The sequence below is a fragment of the Thalassophryne amazonica genome, chromosome 12, assembly GCF_902500255.1.
Source record: "Thalassophryne amazonica chromosome 12, fThaAma1.1, whole genome shotgun sequence".
NCBI lineage: Eukaryota > Metazoa > Chordata > Actinopteri > Batrachoidiformes > Batrachoididae > Thalassophryne > Thalassophryne amazonica.
Genome location: NC_047114.1, coordinates 80,690,767 through 80,715,832, shown reverse-complemented (window position 1 = coordinate 80,715,832; position 25,066 = coordinate 80,690,767). Strand labels below are relative to the sequence as shown.

The window sequence follows — 25,066 nt, the reverse complement described above, 5'->3', positions numbered from 1 at the left end:
AATGTTAATCTTAAATCCTATTTATTTTCTGATTTCTAAAAATTATTTTTATCTCATTTAATTTCATCAGCTGGTTTGTATGTTTTATTTGCACTTGAAATTACAAAATTTGAATTGTTCTTATTGAATAATTTTGTTTCATTGGTGCACCTTGATTTTTGATGATGTAGAACAATTTGTGTATTTTTGTACCTGAAAGTGGTATATGAATTTGTTTATTTATGTATTATTATTATTATTATTATGGAGCACTGATTTGCTTTCTCACAACTGAAAAGCAGGATACATTTGAGACTTGAACATTTTATATAGCTCATTTATGCATTTTTTACAGTTATATTTATTTCAAACATATTTCATAGACAGCAGAGTGACTATTGCGCTTGCCTCCCAAACAGAAGGCCCCCTGTTTAGACACCTGTTTCCAAACCTCCGTAATCCATCTGGAGTTGCATCATCTAGGGCATCCAGTGTAAAACATATCCCAAATCAACAGCCCATATTGGTTCTGCTATGGCAACCCAGAGCAAAAACAGGTGCTGCCAAAAGAAAGTTATTTCAAGTAAGTTTAGTCCAATTTTAAACTTGATACAGAGAATTAATCAATCTTCACTGATGTTCTGGCATCATCTCTCTCTTACCATTTACAGATAGCGTTCCACTCCTGAACACAATGAAATGCAATAGCAGGTGATGTCATGCAGCGTTATAAATAAAGTGCTGGCTCAAATGTACAGTACCAGTCAAAAGTTTGCACACAAGAAAGTGTTGTTTTAAAGATGCTGGACAACTTTCTTTAGACAAGTTGCTTTGGTGTGTCAAGCTAAAATTTTGTAGATAGATTGGAGAAAAGCTCAGGGATAATTTTTGTAAATTTCAGAATTTAGTGTACAACCCCAATTCCAATGAAACTGGGACATGGTGTGAAATGTAAATAAAAACAGAATAGAATGATTTGCAAATCCTCTTTAACCTATATTCAATTGAATACACCACAAAGACAAGATATTTAATGTTCAAACTGATAAACTTTGTTTTTGTGCAAATATTTGCTCATTTTGAAATGGATGCCTGCAACACGTTTCAAAAAAGCTGGGATAGTGGGATGTTTACCACTGTGTTACATCACCTTTCCTTCTGTGACCGCAGGACCTTTGTGACCAGGACAGCGGTGGGATCGAACCCAGACGGCTCGCACTAAAGACCATTCCTCTAACAGGTCAGCCAAAGGGGAATTCCCCCGTTAGCCAAGCTAGCAGGAACGTCTTTTCAATCAGGACCCGGGACCTTCATCCTGCTACACTTCTAATAACGCTCAATAAGTGTTTGGGAACTGAGGACACTAATTGTGAGTGTTATGATTGGGTATAAAAGGAGCATCCCCAAAAGGCTCAACCGTTCACAAGCAAAGATCGGGTGAGGATCACCACTTTGTGAACAACTGCATGAAAAAATAGTCCAAAACTTGAAGAACAATGTTTCTCAACGTTCAATTGTGAGGAATTTAGGGATTCCATCATCTACAGTCCATAATATAATCAGAAGATTCAGAAAATCTAGAGACCTTTCTACACGTAAGCGACAAGGCCGAAAACCAACATTGAATGCCCGTGACCTTCAGTCCCTCAGGTGGCACTGCATTTAAAACCGACATCATTGTGTAAAGGATCTTACCGCGTGGGCTCAGCAACACCAGAAAATCATTGTCAGTTAACACACGTCATTGCTACATCTACAAGTGCAAGTTAAAACTCTACCATGCAAAGCGAAAGCCATACATCAACAACATCCAGAAACGCCGCCGCCTTCTCTGGGCCTGAGCTCATTTGAAATGGACAGATGCAAAGTGGAAAAGTGTGCTGTGGTCTGATGAGTCCACATTTCAAATTGTTTTTGGAAATTATGGATGTCACATCCTCCGGACAAAAGAGGAAAAAGACCATCCAGAGTGTTACCAGCGCAAAGTTCAAAAGCCAGCATCTGTGATGGTATGGGGGTGTGTTAGTGCCCATGACATGGGCAACTTATACATCTGTGATGGCACCATCAATGCTGAAAGATACATCCAGGTTTTGGAGCAACACATGCTGTCATCAAAGCAACGTCCCTGCTTATTTCAGCAAGACAATGCCACATTTTGCACGTGTTACAACAGCGTAGCTTTGTAGTAAAAGAGTGCAGGTACTAGACTGGCCTGTCTGCAGTCCAGACCTGTCGCCCATTGAAAATGTGTGGCGCATTATCAATCAATCAATCAATCAATCAATTTTTTATATAGCGCCAAATCACAACAAACAGTTGCCCCAAGGCGCTTTATATTGTAAGGCAAGGCCATACAATAATTATGTAAAACCCCAACGGTCAAAACGACCCCCTGTGAGCAAGCACTTGGCTACAGTGAGAAGGAAAAACTCCCTTTTAACAGGAAGAAACCTCCAGCAGAACCAGGCTCAGGGAGGGGCAGTCTTCTGCTGGGACTGGTTGGGGCTGAGGGAGAGAACCAGGAAAAAGACATGCTGTGGAGGGGAGCAGAGATCGATCACTAATGATTAAATGCAGAGTGGTGCATATAGAGCAAAAAGAGAAAGAAACAGTGCATCATGGGAACCCCCAGCAGTCTACGTCTATAGCAGCATAACTAAGGGATGGTTCAGGGTCACCTGATCCAGCCCTAACTATAAGCTTTAGCAAAAAGGAAAGTTTTAAGCCTAATCTTAAAAGTAGAGAGGGTGTCTGTCTCCCTGATCTGAATTGGGAGCTGGTTCCACAGGAGAGGAGCCTGAAAGCTGAAGGCTCTGCCTCCCATTCTACTCTTACAAACCCTAGGAACTACAAGTAAGCCTGCAGTCTGAGAGCGAAGCGCTCTATTGGGGTGATATGGTACTACGAGGTCCCTAAGATAAGATGGGACCTGATTATTCAAAACCTTATAAGTAAGAAGAAGAATTTTAAATTAACTGAAGGCTAAGAGGAAATAAATGCATGAATTAGTTTTTCAGCATCACTCTGAGACAAGACCTTTCTGATTTTAGAAATATTGCGTAAATGCAAAAAAGCAGTCCTACATATTTGTTTAATATGCGCTTTGAATGACATATCCTGATCAAAAATGACTCCAAGATTATGAAGTGCATAATACGACAACGGAGACCCCGGACTGTTGAACAACTGAAGTCGTACATCAAGCAAGAATGGGAAAGAATTCCACCTACAAAGCTTCAAAAATTAGTGTCCTCAGTTCCCAAAGGCTTATATATTTAGTGATATATATACAGTAGTGTTCAGAATAATAGTAGTGCTATGTGACTAAAAAGATTAATCCAGGTTTTGAGTATATTTCTTATTGTTACATGGGAAACAAGGTACCAGTAGATTCAGTAGATTCTCACAAATCCAACAAGACCAAGCATTCATGATATGCACACTCTTAAGGCTATGAAATTGGGCTATTAGTTTAAAAAGTAGAAAAGGGGGTGTTCACAATAATAGCATCTGCTGTTGATGCTACAAACTCAAAACTAATGTTCAAACTGTTTTTTTAGCAATCCTGTGAATCACTAAACTAGTATTTAGTTGTATAACCACAGTTTTTCACGATTTCTTCACATCTGTGAGGCAATAATGTTGTTGGTTTGGAACCAAGATTTTGCTTGCTTACTAGTGTGCTTGGGGTCATTGTCTTGTTGAAACACCCATTTCAAGGGCATGTCCTCTTCAGCATAAGGCAACATGACCTCTTCAAGCATTTTGACATATCCAAACTGATCCATGAGACCTGGTATGCGATATATAGGCCCAACACCATAGTAGGAGAAAAAAGCCCATATCATGATGCTTGCACCACCATGCTTCACTGTCTTCACTGTGAACTGTGGCTTGAATTCAGAGTTTGGTGGTCGTCTCACAAACTGTCTGCGGCCATTGGACCCAAAAAGAACAATTTTACTCTCATCAGTCCACAAAATATTCCTCCATTTCTCTTTAGGCCAGTTGATGTGTTCTTTGGCAAATTGTAACCTCTTCTGCACATGTCTTTTATTTAACAGAGGGACTTTGTGGGGGATTCTTGCAAATAAATTAGCTTCATACAGGTGTCTTTTAACTGTCACAGCACTTACAGGTAACTCCAGACTGTCTTTGATCATCCTGGAGCTGATCAGTGGGTGAGCCTTTGCCATTCTGGTTATTCTTCTATCCATTTTGATGGTTGTTTTCCGTTTTCTTCCACGCGTCTCTGTTTTTTTTTTTTTTTTTTTGTCCATTTTAAAGCATTGGAGATCATTGTAGATGAACAGCCTATAATTTTTTGCACCTGCATGTAAGTTTTCCCCTCTCCAATCAACTTTTTAATCAAACTGTGCTGTTCTTCTGAACAATATCTTGAATGTCCCATTTTCCTCACGCTTTCAAAGAGAAAAGCATGTTCAACAGGTGCTGGCTTCATCCTTAAATAGGGGACACCTGATTCACACCTGTTTGTTCCACAAAATTGACGAACTCACTGACTGAATGCCACACTCCTATTATTGTGAACACCCCCTTTTATACTTTTTTTTTACTAATAGCCCAATTTCATAGCCTTAACAGTGTGCATATCATGAATGCTTGGTCTTGTTGGATTTGTGAGAATCTACTGAATCTACTGGTACCTTGTTTCCCATGTAACAATAAGAAATATATTCAAAACCTGGATTAATCTTTTTAGTCACATAGCACTATTATTATTCTGAACACTACTGTATGTGCATGATTACAAATTAAAAATATAGTGCATTGTACACAATAGATTGTGCAATATTGCATTAACACTGCACTGATTTTGGCCTCCATTCACTGACTTCCTGTCTCTGTGAGGTCTGATTTTAAGGTTCTGCCATTAATTTGTAAATTATTCATGGGTTAGCACCTCCCTACTGAGCTGACCTAATTACACCCTACGTACCAACCCGTGCTTTGCGTTCTCAGGGCCCAGGACTACTTTGTGTCCCTAGGGTTTAAAAACAAAAGTCAGCAGGTCACAGGACTTTCTCTTATCACATGCCTGTCTTGTGGAATGAGCTCCCTGCAGAGATAAAACAGTCAAATTCCATAGAGACATTCAAATCCAGACTAAACAGGCATCTATCATATGGCTCACATATGGCTCCATACCAGTGTAGTATGGAACTATGCTTCCTCTCCATTTAATTCAAATTATTAGCAACGGAACAGGTCTCAGCCTCACTACATCTAAGTTCTGGGTCTGTTAGTGAAGCACAGAGCTAGCTGCTGGTGACCACCTTAGCAATCTCTTTACTTCTCTGTTCATTTACTGCTGGTGAATTAATGCCTCAGGTGTAGTTATTTCCAGCCAACTGACTCTGCTCTTTGGCTCTTAGTCCGAGGCACTGACAACACTAATGATGGATATTAGCTCTGCACCCCAGGGTGCCGGACTGACCTCGGAATGCCACACCTGTTGCACCACTGACTGGAGGTCCTGCCCTGCACCCTACCAGTGCTGGACATGGAGACCTATGTATTAGGGACCTAGGATGGACTCTACTGTATTTTCAATTAAGGGCTCTGTTTGGTGTTTTTTTTTTTTTCTTCTGTCTCTTCTATTTGTAGAGAAACTTGTACAATCTGTAAAAACCTTGTAACTGTTAGAATGGCCAAAGCAGTGGGTCACGCCTCTGGATCTGGTCTGCTTAAGGTTTCTTCCTCATTATCACCAGAGGGAGTTTTTCCTTACCACACAGTAAATTTTGCAGACTAAAATTTACTCTGCTGGGATAACATTTGGTCCCAGTCCAAATAGAGTTAAATATACTCTATCACAGTGCCAAGTCAGTTCTATCACAGTGTAAAATCATCTCTTATTGGAGTAGAAACACTTGATTTGACAAGACGGTAGAGCTGATTTCACTCACTCTATTTAGACTGGGACTAAATGGTATCCCGGCAGAGCATTTTACTCAGCAAACTTTACTGTGCTTGCTCAGGGGGCTTGGTAAGGTTAGACCGTACTCATATGAAGTGCGTTGAGGCAGCTTTGTTGTGATTTAGCGCTATATGAATGAAATAAATTGAAATCATTTGAAATGAAAGTACATCAAAAAACTGGATGTAATTGATTATAATTTGACCTATCTTTCGTCTAACCTGCTCGTAACCTGAAACCTAGGTCTGGGTGTGTGTGTGTGAAATGAATTTGTATGTTTATAGTATTTCCTTGCATTGTAAACTATTTCTGTCTAGCGTAGACAGAAGTAATCTGACTCATGAAACTCTTCCAGGCTCATGCAATCTACACCCCAATCGAGGTCTCAGTGGAGTTGTGGACCAGGCGTCCGCCTACTGACGTCATTCCAACTGATCATCCAGCTGGACTGCAGACAGTTGCTAAAAGGTCAGAAAGTTTTATTTTGGGTAACAGAGCCTCATTATGGATGGTTCCTCAAATCCACAGCGCAGTGGACAGAAACAACAGAGAAGCGTGTGTGTGGGGGGGGGGGGGGGGTGTGCAAGCCAACAAAGCGCAAACTTTACCTCAGTCTCTGTAACACATTTGTCCTTTCACGACGTATTGCCACGTTTCTCATGTCAGCTCCAGATGTGCATATGTGTCTTTTTCCTTATGTGGATAATCGGTTTTACCCCTGAGACTAAGCCTGTCAATGACCTGGACTAAAATGCAGTTATTTTCACCTATCAAAACATTGATCTCTTCTGCTGTTTTTGGCTGCACTCTGTGTGTGTGTGTGTGTGTGTGTGTGTGTGTGTGTGTGTGTGTGTGTGTGTGTGTGTGTGTGTGTGTGTGTGTGTGTGTGTGTGTGTGTGTGTGTGTGTGTGAAAGAGAGAGAGCTTTTTGTGTGTTTTCTGTTACTTTCCTGCCTGTAACCACATTAAAGTAATTCCCAAATGAAGTTATATTTCATTTCACTGCTCTCGCCCTCCATTACACCGATTCCGGGGGGTGATGTCAGCTCATAAAATGCTGCTAAGTCATCAGCACAGCAGTATGGACGTACACAGCGGTGTCATCATCTATTGTAAAGCTTCCAGCAGAAGTACAAAGCAGCTCTCATTCTCTCTTATCAGCTAGGCAATACTACCTCCCAGTGGCACATAAAGGTATAAGCATTCAGTTCATCATCATAACTCTCATGAGCAAAGAATTTTTCAGCACAATTTCCAGAATCAGCATTATGACAAAAATCTATTCCTGTTCAATAAATAAATGCCAATAAATAAACAGTGTACATACCTCCTAAAAGGTATTCCTGGTGACATTCCAAGAGGGTTATTTCTTTGTTGTCTTACATGACATTCACAGATCCTGATCACTGACCTTTGATCCTCATATTTGATTTTGATTCTTTGCCTGTTTCCTGATCAGATCTTTCTTCCTCATTGCTCGTACAGTTGCTCTTCATTGGTGACCACTGATGCTGACCCTTGTTACTCATCTTTGATCATTGATATTTCACCTTAACCAGCCAAAACAGCAGAGCAGGTCGCTTTGTGAGTAAGGAGTTGGGCTACCAATGCGTATGTGTCACTGCTCAAGGCATTTAATCTGTATTATTATAAATCTGACTGAAATCCTTTGTTCTGATTGGCTGATTCACGTGTAATAATTGCAATACTTTTCACAATAAATCATCCAAAGTTAACAATAGCCACATTATTGACTGATTCTGCACCATTTCGGGCAACATTATGAGTGATTGCGGACCGATTTTGTCATAGCGGGGCAACAATGTTTCACGCATGCGCAGGGGTGATGGGTCGCAGACGACATCATGGCAGAGAGCAGAAGGTTTGCGTCCGTGGATACTGATGGGATAAACACTCTTCTATCCAAGGAAGACAGTGAGAGTACAGCGAAAAGTATCAAGAAACGTTACGCACTGTTCAAGGAGTTTTTAGCAAAGGACAACGGGAAAGATTTGCATGGTGTTTCACCCAATGAGTTCGAGAAGCTTCTCACTGCCACACTTGACCATGAACTGGGACAGTTCTATGCATAAGTGTGCTCCAAGTCTGGCCAGAGGCTGAAACACAGTACCATGAACTCACTACGGTACGTGATATCCAGGTACCTTAAGGATAAGGGTATTGACATTATGGGGAATCCTGAGTTTGAACGGGAAATGACTTAGCAAAGGTTTCACACAATTGTAAAGATAAATTTATTAACTACACAGATGTATAATAAAACAAATGGTGACTGGTTTATCGGGCAGCATAATGGTGTCACCCCTCAGGATCATTGTTGCCTGCCGCCTTCAGCCTTGGGCAGTAATGATCCCTGGGGGTGACATTCCATTATGCTGCCCTCCAAACCAGTCACTATTTGTATATTGTTTCAGTCAAAGTCAAGACCAGTCAAGTCTGGGAACATGCATTGGTGCCATGCTTTTCCATATCCACAAAACCGTGGAACTGGCCTAGGTTCAAGATAGCAACCAATCAGGCAGACAACTGGTCCATACCCACATCTCTAAAATAACCACCTATATTCTACAGCCCTGTGAAGTATGGGCATTCTCTTTGCATTCCCCAGCCAATCTCAATCCACCCAACTTTAAAGGGGAACAGTAATGCTTTTTGAGAATTTTTTTGTGTATTTATTCCTTGGTAAAAATTAAGTGTTATTGATATACTTGCAGAATGTTTGAGCGCAGTGTAGATAATATTATTTAAATCAAATCTGCCACTAAATTGACATGTAAATCGCCATTGGCTGAAGTCAGTGGAGGGCATTTCCGGTTGACGTTACTGGTTGGGGTCTCCTCTGCTGGGGACGAGTGCAGTCGAGATCCAACATAACGGGCAAACACAAACAGAAGGCAAGCGATTTGGGTGTTTAGTGTATCACCCCGGGCTGGACAAATGGCTTTTCCAAAAGTAAAGCAGAAGGTAGAAGGGTTCATTTCCACCATTTGCCACTCTCAAAGCCAGACTGAGCTCGCTCATTGAAGTTCTATGAGTCTCGTGAAGAAACAGGTGGAATACGCCAGAAAGCTGCACATGTTGGCAAAGCCACAAACGGAGGAACAAGGGAGACGATATGTCTTTCCATAAGTAAGTGGTTTTGGTTCTTCTTGTCACTTTGTGACATTTGGTTGATAAACAGGTGTATATATATTTCCTGCCTGTGCCTGTGTCGACCGAGGACACACACCACTCACACACAGATATGCACACACACACCACTGACTTCATGAATGAAACTCAATAAAGGATAACTGTGTAAAAATATTATATATATATATATATATATATATATATATGTGTGTGTGTGTGTGTGTGTGTGTGTGTGTGTGTGTGTGTGTGTGTGTGTGTGTGTGTGTGTGTGTTTCGTAATGGTTTTAGGAGCCGCGTTATGCTGAAAACAGCAGCAGTTCAGTTCAGCCCAGCAGCACAGCTTAACAGGTCAGATCTGTGTAACTTTCAGCACTAATATTTGGGAATGTGTGGGTGTCAGAGTAAGTTTAATAAATTCCTGACATGATTTAATGTTAATTAATTTTACTGGTTTGCTATCCAGGTCAGAATGGTATTTTTACACATATTTTGTGAGTGTTTTTCTGAGCGTGTTCAGTCGCGAATCCCAATAGAAAATGCATTAACATCCGGGAACTTCGTCAATATTTTGCGCGGTTAGGAGACGTCATGTCGCTGTCCATGAAGGGACGTTCGTGTTTAGTGGGCAGCATTGAGAGTGCAGACTCTAGTAGTCATATATAATCTCTTTGTTGGTGCCTCTGGCAGGGAATCTGGGAACGAGGCTCATCTTCCTGCCCAACCAGTGACATTACCCGCCTGACCTGCATAAATGGCGGCAGCCGGTCGATGTCAAAGCCTCTCAGACCACGACTAAAACAAGGTTTTCTGTAGATTTTTTATGGTCTTTAGTGTTTCTTGAACTATCAAAAGAATGCATTTTTTGTGTTTATTCATGCTATAAATAATCTGTGGGTGTTTCTGTTACCCTTTAAATGGGCATTGGTCAAGGCTGGGAAGGAACTGAGTCAGACTGGCAGTCAGTCCAGGGTGAGCTGTATGAAATTCTGAGATAGGCACCAGCAGCAAGAGGCATCAGGACTTTATTCATACTCTATTTTTATCCTGGTCATTGATCTCTGAACCTTGCCAAGGGGGTTATGCCTTTGTTATGATTTGTCTGTTTGTCTGGCAGTCTTGCTTTGATCCCATAGTCAGAGCCAAGAGGCAGATCAAGCCTTCTATCCTTATTTTATTACTGAGATCATGATTGCTTTGACCCTGTAATGGGGATCAATGAAACTGGTATCAAAGGATGATCAGAATCAAACGTCAGATCGTTGGGTAATGTTGGAAGGACTTTGTGTCAAACACTCCCATTGTGAAGGAACATCAGCCATGACATTCTGGCCATGTGGTGTGTTTCTCTGGGCCGCGTGATGCAGTATGCAGGTGCATCAGTGCTGAACTGGAAAAGACCAAGAGGATGTGGACATCCCCTTGTTCTAATGTTAGCTATTTGAATAGGTTTCTTTTGTCATATTCATATGTTTATAAATAAAATATTTTTATTGTGATCACAGACAATAAATCTGGCTATAATCTGTTTGGTCAATCTTTCCTTCAAACAATCATTATGAAAATACTGAGAAACATGTTCCAATGTCTTTCTAATTTATATATATTTAATCCAGTTGCAGGTTGTAATTGGTAAATGCTGTAGTGTCGCAACAGTATTTAATTAGTAAAATTACAGTCTTTATATAATATATTGTATGATTGGTTTGGTGTGTGCTGCCATTGTGAGCAATGGGAATTATAATGTGCTTAAAACATATTTGTGGTGGCTAAGGACCTGAGCAACGGATTTAAATGTTCATGTGTCTCAAACATTCACAAGTGTCACATAACACAATGCTAATAGGTTAACATTAGCACAAATACTCGCATAGTGTCACATAACACAATGCTAGTGGGCTAATGGTTGCATGAAAACTCACAGTGTTGCATAACATAGCGCTAATGGGCTACCAGTAGCACAAAATCTCACATAGTGTCGCATACACAATGCTAGTTGGCTAACGGTTGCATAAAAACTCACCTAGTGTCGCATAACACAATGCTAATGGGCTACCAGTAGCACAAAAACTCACACAGTGTCACATAACGTGATGTTAATGGACGTCACATAACATGAGATGCTAACAGTCTAACATTAGCACAAAAACTCGCTCATGTAACAAAATGTGATGCAAATGGGAGTCACATAATGTGAGATGTTAATGGGCTAACATTAGCATGTGCTAAGTGCCTCTTTTGTAAGCAACTGCATTTATGAGTTACAATTTTGCTTTGAAAAATATTTCTGCACATGAAAAAAATGATAATCTGACTGTGGTTTTTGAGTTTTCCCCAGGGTTGACTGACTGACTGACTGACTGACATATAACAGAAGCACAGATTTGGGCCTGAGAGAACTATGGTGCAGGAAACTTTTAAGATATTTGCTTTTGGTCACTGATCAAAGGCAGGATCTGCCCTGCGATCCAGATGGACACCAAAACCAAATCAAGTTTATTGCCCCAAGGTCTGCCTGTCCACCAAATGTCACTGATATTGGTTTATGCATTTTTGAGATATCCTGGTGACAAACAGGCAGACAGACACAATGAAAACATAACCTGTGGTGCAGGTGATAAATAAGTTCATAACTTTGCACGTAATCCTATCTAGTAAATTAAGGCAGCCACATATATACTGGGTCCATATAAGGAGGCGAGGGTCAATACATTCACCAACTACCACAATGTTCGATAAAAAAGTCTTGATATGGATCATCCTTGAATATCTAATCACTAGTTCACAGTCCCAAAGCTCTACCCTGCAGAATATTTTGCTAAAATCATCTATAACACTGAGTTTATTCCATCTAGACCAATAAACTGAAGCAAACATATAACCTACTTAGCAGCTATGACAAACTAAGAAGCAATATGCCATAAAACCAATTACAGCTATTGCACCACTAATCAACATGTCAGACTCGTAATGCATGTGCCAAAGCATAAAAAAGGAAAAATAAGCTCAGTCATGACAAGATAATCAATTAATTGCAAAGAAAATACAACAAAAAGACAGACTGCAGTCTGGGTATCAAGCAAGCACACTACGGGCATCAACGACAGCCGAAGGCATCGACCTCACAGCGGATTGTAAATCATGTTGGTGCAAACCTGCAGTCAGAAGGACAGGATAACTCCAGTATGGCTTAATGTGCTTCTTTGACAGGCGATATGACAAACAACAGGTGGAGAAAAATTATTTATTTGCTAAAGTGCCCTGAAGCAACAAGCCCCACCTGTTTGCTTTGCAAATGCTCCAAGAGCAACAGAGGTCACAAAAAAAAAATAACGAAGCAGCAGTGCAACCTCATCGCAGAGCAAAAGTGACAGTTTAAACAGCTGAGAAGGGCTGCTTACATATGTTGAGCATGTTGTTTCCGTCTTTGCATACAGTGATCTGACCCATGGGGAGGCATCATTATAAAGCACTGAGTGTGTTACGGCTAGGGCCCAGGGCCAGAAACCTCTGACATGGTTCTGGCTCAGAGGCCCTGGCCCTACCATCACAGGTTGACAAGGACTAAGAAGTAGGACCCAAATGCAGGGAGCTCCAGGGCAGGAACCAGGACAGACCCTGACAGAGTGTTTCATTGAAATGGTAAAAGTGCAATAAAAAATGCAGTTCACTTACCATTGAGGTGGATTCTGGAATCACCCTGGCAAGGTCAGTGAAAGGTCAGTCATGTGGTTAAGACATGTTGATCACAAATCAATCTGCCATAGGGATTAGCATCTTTATGCCCACAGGTACCATTGCCTTCTTCCTCAAATTTCAAAAAGATCTCCAAAGAATATACAAATGTGAATAAAGCAGCAAATTGTACAAACTGCAAAATATACCCAAAGACATACTTATCATTATCCAAATATCGATATGTGAGGATGGTTTAGTTTTGAGTTGTATTCTTGTGACATGAGGGTCATAGGTTCACTCTCTTGAAGAGACAAGAAAATGTGGATGAGAAAGGTGAAAAAACTCTATTTAGCATCGCTAACCTGTCCTTGAGCAATGTTCTGATTTCACAATCTTACAGTTATGTGGAGTATAAGCCACACTTTTTTCTGTATGTCAAACTTACATTTTAACATAACATTTCACTGCAAGTTTAACATCGGACACAAGCTCAGTGTAACACGTGCGCACTACAACGTGTGCTGTTACTTAACTTTTAAATTCCAAAAATAAGCAAGCTGGACAAATAAGCATGCAGTTGATAACATACTGTATGTTGTTTATTGCAGTTTGGACAACAGAAAATGTCAGACGGACACGGATGGTGAAGAGAACAGTGGATTTTTGCAGGAAGCCCTCAGTTTGTGGTGTGGGCTATAAGGGCTATTCAATTCCAAAAAATAAGTAAGATGAGTAAGATTTCAAATAAATATGAAATGGACAACACATTGGATGTTATTTGAGCCAGGTCAACATGGATTGCTCGTGTGCTAGATGCACTATAATAAAAATGGGAGACCATTTGACTTTTTATATTATCTCTTTAATTTACGTTTTTTGTCCAGTGTTGTGTTGTACTTTTATTAATTGGCATTTCTTTTGCTGAGTGCATTTTCTGTGAAAACCCTATATAAATAGTTATTATTAGTAGTATTAGTAGTACTAGTACAAGTAGTACCAGTAGTAGTATAGACATTGCACTGAAATATAAGGTACAGGACCTCTCAAACTAGAAAAAAAAGAAAAATTGTGAAACTACTACGGTACGGATCATAAAATACTAAGGACATTCTTCAGGTCTTTACTACTGTGCTGCAACACAGTCATGCTGCACGGTGGTTTTGATCACCACGGGAGGCAGTACCTCATACTATAACCGAAAGCTTAGCACAGAAATGTCAGTAGAGAACAACCCAGCTGTTTTTAGCCTGTTAGGATAGCATAAATGTCCATGTGCTGACATTTGTGCTTTGAACTCCAAAATGTTCTTATTTATTTTGTTATGATTTAACCCCGCTTTGCAACAGAGACGAAGCAGTGCATCAGCTAGAAGTGACATAGAAGTGCAGTAACATGGGAGTGAAAAAAACCACTTAAACACTTAGAGACTTCTCATTTTGAACTTGTAAGACTGCCGTGGTGATCTTTGAACGCTTACGTGCATTTGAAGACGTGAACGTTGCAGCATATCACCTTCACTCAGTTGATTCATTACATTAAAACTGGACCAGTGACCAGTTCATAGGGCATATAGCTCTTTCTGGGGGTCTGCGAATAAATGCAATCATACCATTTATTTTAAACACATTTTCTGATTCATATTGCTGAATTGTTGATATTGTTATAATTGTTGATAGCATCTTTGTATCATGGAGGCTTTTTATGAAAAGGTAGACTTGTTGTTCAATGGGGCGAAATGTAGTATATATCCAAAATGAACAGTAAATGGAACCAAATTGCATGAACAATGATGTAAATCATACAAGGGACTATTTTTATATACAGGTCGACAAATAATTGGTGCCAGAGACTTATAATCCACCAATCAAATGAGAAGGATCTATTTAGGTGTTATATAAATCAAAATATCTATCAATCAATCAATCAATCATTTTTTTTTTATATAGCGCCAAATCACAACAAACAGTTGCCCCAATAAAAATATGAGGTCTCATTGTAAAACTCTCAATTAGAATCTGATATACTGGAGGAAAAGCTCACATGCAGGACCTTAATCTCAGATATTGAAGAGCTGAGGGTAAAAATTGGTTAAATTCGTCATTCCCTTTCACCATCACAGTGGTTAATTCATACACCCCAATTTATAAATTTAAATATTCCACATACGAGCAGGCTCGACCCTTCCCAGGTGCCCCCTAGCATTTCTTATTATAGCATCTTGGGGTCTTGTGGTTTCAGCTCACCTTTTGTGTTTACACAGTAGACCCCTCAGCCCTGACGCAGTCTCACCTCATTAACATTTTAGGTGACGAGTCTATCAAGGTCTTAATTAACAATTCATGAGCATGGCTTATAGCTATATTAACATTTTACAACCAGCAAATCAGCTTTCGCAATGTGCCGTGTGTGTCTGTATGTACATGTGCGAGACGCTGTGTGTGGGCGGTTATTTGTGTACATCCATAGTCCTCGATCTCGATGCCTGTTTCTGCCTCTGACTGTGACATTTGCCTGAACTTTCTCTTGATCTTGTGTGGTGATCACTGCAGTGTATGGAATTGGGGATCAAATAAGAAAAAAAAACATCTTCTGCACTGATCTGAAGGAAACGATTCCCAGTGTTGCACCAATTAATAACCAAAAAAAAACCATAAATCCGAGGAAGTGTAAACAAATTAAAGTGTCACACGGAAGGAAAGGTCAACTAATTAGGGTGTTATTTTCAATCAGTCAATGATTACAGAGCAGTGACGTGGCAGAAGTCAGTCTGTCAACTACTCAGGAAGCAACATGAACAAGAGACGGGAGGAGTAAATCTGAAATAAGGCTGGAAGACGAGCAGCTGGAGACTATTCGGCAAAACATTTCCCTAAAGTATCATCAATTATACTCCTCGTAACCAAGGCCAACTCAACTCGTAAGTGCCAAATCTTACAGTTCATTCAGTGGCTCCAAAAGCAAATCACTCCCCATAGACACCAATGTTAAACTGTACCAGCTTTAGAGCAGAAGCAAACATGTTTACAGCATGGTATAAAAAAATGACTTTGGTCTCTATAGCCAGTTTCCCCATTCATGGAAAGTTCACCGGGGGAGCAGCGCACGCAATCTGGCGTGCCAATGAGTAAATGCATCGTAAACTGTGCATGAACTGTGCACTGCAGCGTGCCAGTGTGCAATGAAAATTATGAAATGTTGAAAATTTCATTAATTTCATGCCAGGTGTGGGAACTAGTTGTGAACATTGCGCAACCTATTCTAAAACACTGCGTGTCACTGCGCACAGGACGTCTGAACAATTATGATGAGATGTTACATCTATAATAAACATAATATTACAGTTTTGTTATCTAACCCATGAGAAGGAATGAAAATGCAACTCGTTTACCAATCCATTACAATATACATTGTAAATAATTACCTTTGAGACAAGACTCCAAATGCGTTCTCCACCGCACGACAAACACGAGACAACCTGTAGTTGTAGATAATTTCTCTGTGATTCTGGGAGCGATGAGAGATGGTTTCATCAGCCAAGTTCTGAGAGAAAATGTGTCATTGGCTATGAAATGATTATTTTATATAGCGTTTCGTCAAGCGAAGAATTGCACAGCAGTAAAGGGATCAAAGTCATGCAAGTGTCAAGGTGCCTTCATAACTCATCAGTTTAAACTATTTTAAGTGATGAAGTTGTGAATAATTAAGGGTACGGGCACTCTGAGGCCCCATTCAGACTCAGGTTGGCAATTCAGCTCGAGCCAGAATCAATTTGGACTGTTTTTTAGACAGACAGAGTTCAGGCCTATTTCTCAGATCTTGTTCGTCCAACACACACGTGCTTAAACTCAATCCTGCTCGAGTCGAAAGAGATGTGTCTGGGAGTGGGAGTGAGAGTGTAGGAGCGTGTGCATGTGGTCTGGACAAGACAGCGTAGGTGTGTGATCTGCACGTAGGAGTGCAGGTGTGTGATGCATGGAAAGGAATGCGCTCTGCGGATTCTCTTGGTGAAAAGGGCACCACGTAAAAAGAAGGTTGTTTGCTGTCCTTGCCTTTGCAGCCTCACTGAACGTGGCCACAGTGGAGATGACGCTGTGGGCGCATGATTGTAGTGAGGAAGTTTGTCATCATCATCCTGAGCTACCCAGATTCCAGCCACATTTGCATTCAGACCTTAATGAATCCTGCTCAAATCTTGCTTAACCCATCTCTTAGAGTGCAATGCAGCTTAAATCCAATTTGCATGCTTCACATTTAGAAAAAGGCTAGTGTGGCGGCCATTAGCAGTGTCTGCTAACTGCTCAATTCAATTTCAATTCAATTTTCAATTCATTTAATTTATATAGCACCAAATCACAACAGAGCTGCGTCAAGGCGCTTCACATGAGGAAGGTTTAACCTTACCAACCCCTAGAGCAAGCACACAGGCGACGGCGACGGTGGTAAGAAAAAACTCCCTCTGATGAGTGAGGAAGAGACCTCAAGCAGACCAGACTGAGAGGGGTGACCCACTGCTTAGACCATATTCTAATAGTTATGAGGTTTTTACAAAGTTTTTACCAAGCTGAAGAAAAAGGAAATAGTAAATCCAGAGTAGCATAAAAAAAAATGCATTATTGAGATGAGCGCACAGTCATTAGTGCCACAGGCCGGGGCTCCTCCAACGCCCTGGGGTGCAGGGCCAGCATCCATCATCACGTCATCAGTGGGTTTTGACCCACTGCTGTGGACAAAATCATGTCTGTCCTTTCCAAACACTTTATTACAAATATCTGATGATGTAATTGCATCTAATTTACATATGCAAATCATCTAAATTACACACACTGGTATACACTCAACAAAAATATAAACGCAACACTTTTGGTTTTGCTCCCATTTTGTATGAGATGAGCTCAAAGATCTAAAACTTTTTCCACATACACAATATCACCATTTCCCTCAAATATTGTTCACAAACCAGTCTAAATCTGTGATAGTGAGCACTTCTCCTTTGCTGAGATAATCCATCCCACCTCACAGGTGTGCCATACCAAGATGCTGATTAGTCACCATGATTAGTGCACAGGTGTGCCTTAGACTGCCCACAATAAAAGGCCACTCTGAAAGGTGCAGTTTTGTTTTATTGGGGGGGATACCAGTCAGTATCTGGTGTGACCACCATTTGCCTCATGCAGTGCAACACATCTCCTTCGCATAGAGTTGATCAGGTTGTCAATTTTGGCCTGTGGAATGTTGGTCCACTCCTCTTCAATGGCTGTGTGAAGTTGCTGGATATTGGCAGGAACTGGTACACGCTGTCGTATACGCTGGTCCAGAGCATCCCAAACATGCTCAATGGGTGACATGTCCGGTGAGTATGCCGGCCATGCAAGAACTGGGACATTTTCAGCTTCCAAGAATTGTGTACAGATCCTTGCAACATGGGGCTGTGCATTATCCTGCTGCAACATGAGGTGATGTTCTTGGATGTTGGCACAACAATGGGCCTCAGGATCTCGTCACGGTATCTCTGTGCATTCAAAATGCCATCAATAAAATGCACCTGTGTTCTTCGTCCATAACAGACGCCTGCCCATACCATAACCCCACAACCACCATGGGCCACTCGATCCACAACACTGACATCAGAAAACCGCTCACCCACACAACGCCATACACGCTGTCTGCCATCTGCCCTGGACAGTGTGAACCGGGATTCATCCATGAAGAGAACACCTCTCCAACGTGCCAAACGCCAGTGAATGTGAGCATTTTCCCACTCAAGTCGGTTACGACAACGAACTGGAGTCAGGTCGAGACCCCGATGAGGATGACGAGCATGCAGATGAGCTTCCCTGAGACGGTTTCTGACAGTTTGTGCAGAAATTCTTTGGTAATGCAAACCGATTGTTTCAGCAGCTGTCCGAGTGGCTGGTCTCAGATGATCTTGGAGGTGAACATGCTGGATGTGGAGGTCCTGGGCTGCTGTGGTTACACGTGGTCTGCGGTTGTGAGGCTGGTTGGATGTACTGCCAAATTCTCTGAAACACCTTTGGAGACGGCTTATGGTAGAGAAATGAACATTCAATACACGAGCAACAGCTCTGGTTGACATTCCTGCTGTCAGCATGCCAATTGCACGCTCCCTCAAATCTTGCGACATCTGTGGCATTGTGCTGTGTGATAAAACTGCACCTTTCAGAGTGGCCTTTTATTGTGGGCAGTCTAAGGCACACCTGTGCACTAATCATGGTGTCTAATCAGCATCTTGATATGGCACACCTGTGAGGTGGGATGGATTATCTCAGCAAAGGAGAAGTGCTCACTATCACAGATTTAGACTGGTTTGTGAACAATATTTGAGGGAAATGGTGATATTGTGTATGTGGAAAAAGTTTTAGATCTTTGAGTTCATCTCATACAAAATGGGAGCAAAACCAAAAGTGTTGCGTTTATATTTTTGTTGAGTGTAAGTATATACCAGTCAAAAGTTTGGACACACTTTTTGTTGTATTTGTCGCGAGCCCCAGATTGGCGTTTTAGTCATGAGGCAATGTCAAAAAGTCACTTAATTGGCAACATTTGGCACAAATGAAGAAGAGAAGAGGGTGTAGCTTCGACTAATGAACCTTGAGATAAAGGAACCGACTTGTGTTTCACAGATAAAGTGATGATGTGTATTTATACTACAAGTGATAACAGTACAACAACCCGGCTACACTCCCACGCCAAGCTTTATCCGAATGGACAGACTGTCAAATTCACTTTCAGCGATTATTAATATACAAAGGAACTTTTCCGTCAAAGTCTAGCTTGAGGCAGCCCCCCGGTGAACCCACCGTGAGGCGCACCTGTGGAGGCGGCACGTACCGGCTGCGGTTCTCCCACTGACTCATCCGGTGTAAGCGCAACAGCGTGACGGTGGAACACAAATGGTGCAGAGCCGTTGTAAACAATCTGCAGTGCTGCTCACTCTCCTTCGGTCGCGTGTCAGTCGATGTGCAAACGTTCTTTTTTTATATATATATATGTTTACACGGATGCACTCGCTCTGAGGAAGCCTCGACCCTGCAGACCTCAGCCGCGTCAGGGTGCTTTGCCTGAATTCCTTTTGCTTTTCGGCAACACTGTTTCAGCGCATTGTAACTGCATACAGAAAGACAGTGGGGGGGGGGGGGCATGTGCTTGGGGCCCTTCGTGAACAATTGCCAGGAGCATCAGCACAGTTAGAAAGATCAAGGCCTCCTGTTCAGTGGGAGCTCTTTCATTGAAAAGGCTGCAGCAGCAGCGGCCTTGTGGGGTGCAGGTCTCAATGACAAATTCTCCAGGTGCAGTAAAGCGTCCACCCCGATTCAGAGCAGACATTCCATTTCCAATCACCCCCCAACTTCTCCCAAGTGGGGGGGAAAAAAAAGAAAGAAATCGATGTGAAAAAGGTGAAATGAGAAAACAGCTCCTACGTGTCTGGCCAAAATCTTTTTGCATATTTTTTTTTCCATCTTTTCCTCTTAGTTTGCATAAAAAATCAGTTAATGAATATTTATATATATCTTCGGGAGGACGCATCGGTAAAGAGTCAGCATTGTTAATGTCACGATGATGTGTGATTGAACAAAATGTAACGAGCAAGTATGCACCAGTTAAGTGAGATCAGCTCATTTGTGTTGATGCAGATCATCTGATAATCATTTGGCGGTCATAAGATGCATCAATAAAAGAGGATTGTTTCAGCCAGTAGACGCGTCCAAAGTGCCTCAGTAATAAAATGTTCTTTTCTCACAACACCACCTTTGGAATGAAATTGCCATGACTACAGGGATGAGTTTTCCTCCTTCTTTACTGTTGCTGTGCTGCCCTCTTCAGGACAGATGAAGGCTTTTAACATTTTTCTTCTGTTTGAACATCCTGGAAGCAGCTCGGTGGGCCTGCCAATGGATATGTAGACCTGGGTTTGAATCCCTGAAGACAGTTAATCTGATTTCGTCAGTGGTCCCACCTGTAACTGGGTACCAGCCTTCACTGAGGGAGTAATTGTGATGCATCATTGTAAAGCACTTGAAGCTAGATGGAAAAGCGCTATATACATCTGCAGTACTGCTTTTTCTCCTGGATGTTAATGGTGACTCGTTGTGCAAGAAAGCCTAGAATTCAGCTCCGAGTGAAAAAATTAGTCAGGAAGGAATGAAATTGAAGGAAACATCTCAGTAATCACCATCAAAGGACTTGTGTTAAGAGGAAGGTGTCAACATAACAAGTTGACTTGATACGTCATAATGTTGATGCACAACTTAAAGACAAGCTGTGGTTGCCACAGTGGCCAGTGAACCTAAGCTTTGTTAGCCACCAGACCTAAACTTTGGTGGATCCTGTATCTGAGCTTTGGTGACCACCAGACCTAAGCTGACCAGACCTAGGCTTTGGTGGCCACCAGGCCTAAGATGACCAGACGTAGATCTTTGTTGGTCACAATACCTAGGTTTTGGTGGCCACCAGATATAAGCTGACCAGACCTAGGCATTGGTGGTCGCAATACCTAGGCTTTGGTGGCCACCAGGTCTAAGATGACCAGACCTAGGCTTTGATGGTCACAATACCTAAGCTTTGGTGGCCAGCAGGCCTAAGATGACCAGACCTATGTTTTGGTGGTCACAATACCTAGGCTTTGGTGGCCAGCAGGCCTAAGATGACCAGACCTAGGTTTTGGTGGTCACAATACCTAGGTTTTGGTGGCCACCAGGCCTAAGCTGACCAGACATAGATCTTTGGTGGTCACAATACCTAGGCTTTGGTGGCCACCAGGCCTAAGATGACCAGACCTAGATCCTTGGTGGTCACAATACCTAGGCTTTGGTGGCCACCAGATCTAAGATGACCAGACGTAGATCTTTGGTGGTCACAATACCAAGGCTTTGGTGGCCTCCAGATCTAAGCTGACCAGACCTAGGTGTTGGTGGTCACAATACCTAGGCTTTGGTGGCCACCAGGCCTTAAGATGACCAGACCTAGGCTTTGGTGGTTACAATACCTAGTCTTTGGTGGCCACCAGATCTAAGCTGACCAGACCTAGGCGTTGATGGTCACAATACCTAGGCTTTGGTGGCCACCAGGCCTAAGATGACCAGACCTAGGCTTTGGTGGTTACAATACCTAGGCTTTGGTGGCCACCAGATCTAAGCTGACCAGACCTAGGCTCTGGTGGTAACAATACCTACACTTTGGTGGCCAGCAGGCCTGAGATGACCAGACCTCTGCTTTGGTGGTTACAACACCTAGGCTTTGGTGGCCACCAGATCTAAGCTGACCAGACCTAGGCTCCAGTGGTAACAATACCTAGACTTTGGTGGCCAGCCCTGAGATGACCAGACCTCTGCTTTGGTGGTCACAATACCAAGGCTTTCGTGGATACCAGGCCTAAGATGACCAGACCTAGGCTTTGGTGGCCAACAGATGTACACTTTGGTTCATACTGTACTTGGGCTTTAGTGGCCACCCAACACCTTGGTGATTCCATAAATGGGCTTTGGTGCGTTCCTAACATTTTAAAATTTAAGAAACTGAAAAAACAAGCTCATTTTAAACTACATGTAACTTCAAAACCAGAGAGAAGAATGAAGTGTCTTCTGTACTCATACAAATTCCCGTGTGTGGGGTTGTTTTTGTGCTCATTGAGTTTTAGAACATTGCTGTCATACAATCAGAAAGTAATTGTTTACTTTTTTCAACGATAATGATCAATTGATCTATCTATCTATGGTTTCACTCACTGCATCATCTAGACATTTCCATAGCCTATAAATAAAATTCTTGTTGACATAATTCACCAAAATAAATTATTCCTGAAAAGATATAAAATAAATATTTCTACATTTGGCCCCTCCCCCACAGTCCCAATGTACTGCTCCACACAATTTACAATTAATTATAATAAGAAAGTATTTAAATTTCAGGCTGATTTTTATTTATTTATTTATTTATTTAAAAACACATTAGCACAGATAATCCTCAGTTTGATTTCCCGTCAGAGATGAAAATCTCAAAGTTCCCTTTGGCAAGGTCTTCAATACCAAAGTTAGTCCAGATGTGAGAGATGAGTGCCTTGCCGATGACATCAGTATGACTCCATATGTCCATGGTTGCTTATCGTTAGCATATCTGTCTGCATGTTTGACATTTCTTTGTTGTGCTTTGTTTAATTTAATTTAATTTAATTATCTTATAATGTGCCAAACCACAGCAAAAGCCGTAGGCGCCTCACACGAAGCAATACAACATAAAATTTAAATAAATAATTAAAAATGAATAAAAAAACTTCAAATACATAATTAAAAGCAGAAGTAAAAGAATAAAACAGATCAAAAATAACAACTGTTCATAAGAAAGAGAATAAAAATGGGTTTTCAGTCTTGACTTAAAAATGTCCACGGACTCAGACTGCCTCACAGTCACAGGAAGACTGTTCCACAGGGTGGGTGCATGATGAGAAAAGGCTCTTTGACCTGCTGACTTCTTCTTCACCCTGGGAACACAGAGAAGTCCTGCATCCTGCAACCGCAAAGCCCGGGCCGGCACGTAGAGTTCCACCAGATCAGCCAGATAAGATTGCTCCCTGTGTGTGTGTGTGTGTGTGTGTGTGTGTGTGTGTGTGTGTGTGTGTGTGTGTGTGTGTGTGTGTGTGTGTGTGTGTGTGTGTGTGTGTGTGTGTGTGTGTGTGTGTGTGTGTGTGTGAGTGACTAGATTACATTCTTTACTGTAATTGTATAAAAAATACAACAAAATCACTCACTCATACTCATGCTCCAGTCTCACACTTGAACCAACCACTTGACCAGCAGTAGATAGTGTGTGTGTGTGTGTGTGTGTGTGTGTGTGTGTATATATAGATAGATAGATAGATAGATAGATAGATAGATAGATAGATAGATAGATAGATAGATAGATAGATAGATAGATAGATAGATAGATAGATAGATAGATAGATAGATAGATAGATAGATAGATAGATAGATAGATAGATAGATAGATAGATAGATAGATAGATAGATAGATAGATAGATAGTGTGGGTGTGTGTGGGTGTAACACAGTGGTTCATATATATACGAGGTCTGTCAATAAAGTATAGGTCCTTTTTATTTTTTTCAAAAACTATATGGATTTCATTCATATGTTTTTACGTCAGACATGCTTGAACCCTCGTGCGCATGCGTGAGTTTTTCCACGCCTGTCGGTGACGTCATTCGCCTGTGAGCACTCCTTGTGGGAGGAGTCGTCCAGCCCCTCGTCAGAATTCCTTTGTCTGAGAAGTTGCTGAGAGACTGGCGCTTTGTTTGATCAAAATTTTTTCTAAACCTGTGAGACACATCGAAGTGGACACGGTTCGAAAAATTAAGATGGTTTTCAGTGAAAATTTTAGAGAGAACAGAGAAGTTTCCGAAGAAGTCTGTTTCAGCATTTTATCCAGATATTCCACTGTTAAAAGATTTTTTTAATGAAAGACATGCGGACGGGTCCGCGCGTCGGGACGCAGCCGGCGCGGTGCGGCGGCACAGGAAAAACACTTCCGTGTTGATAACCATTTGTAAAATCCAGGCGGCGTTTGATGGCTTTCAGTGGAGTGAGTATATGAGAAATTGTTTAACAGCTGGACATGTTCCAACTTGTCCTTAAAGCTTCCAACGGAGGTGTTTTTCCTGTGGCGGAGCGTCGCAGCGGCTGCGAGCCGACGCTGCAATCCGCCCGCACGTCTTTCATTAAAAAAAATCTCCTTTAACAGTGGAATATCTGGTTAAATGCTGAAACCAACTTCTTCTGAAACGTCTCTGTTCTCTCACGACGTCCTGGATCAATAGAGCCTGAAATGTGGAGGTTTTCAGCTTGAAACAGGCTGACGACGGCGCCTGGGAGCGCTGCGCGATGTCTCGCACCGTGGGAAGTCCTTAAAGCGACAGTATCACCTCAAAATCTCTCATCAGCCATTAAAATTTTCACCGAAAACCAGCTTAATTTTTTAAACCGTGTCCACTTCGATGTGTCTCACAGGTTTAGAAAAAATTTTGATCAAACAAAGCGCCAGTCTCTCAGCAACTTCTCAGACAAAGGAATTCCGACGAGGGGCTGGACGACTCCTCCCACAAGGAGTGCTCACAGGTGAATGACGTCACCGACAGGCGTGGAAAAACTCACGCATGCGCACGAGGGTTCAAGCATGTCTGACGTAAAAACATATGAATGAAATCCATATAGTTTTTGAAAAAAATAAAAAGGACCTATACTTTATGGACAGACCTCGTATATATATATATATATATATATAGATAGTGTGTGTGTGTAACACAGTGG

General features: G+C 41.6%; 1 protein-coding gene across 1 annotated transcript in view; it reads left to right on the top strand.

Annotated features, from left to right (window-relative positions):
- The first annotated feature begins 6,748 nt into the window (after nt 1-6,748).
- Nucleotides 6,749-25,066, top strand: part of emilin2a (elastin microfibril interfacer 2a) — a 69,063-nt gene continuing 50,745 nt past the window's right edge. Inside the window, exons 1-2 of the mRNA XM_034183605.1 lie at nt 6,749-6,763; nt 14,822-14,827. The gene's annotated coding sequence lies outside the window, so the exon portion shown is untranslated. The remainder of the gene's footprint in view (nt 6,764-14,821; nt 14,828-25,066) is intronic.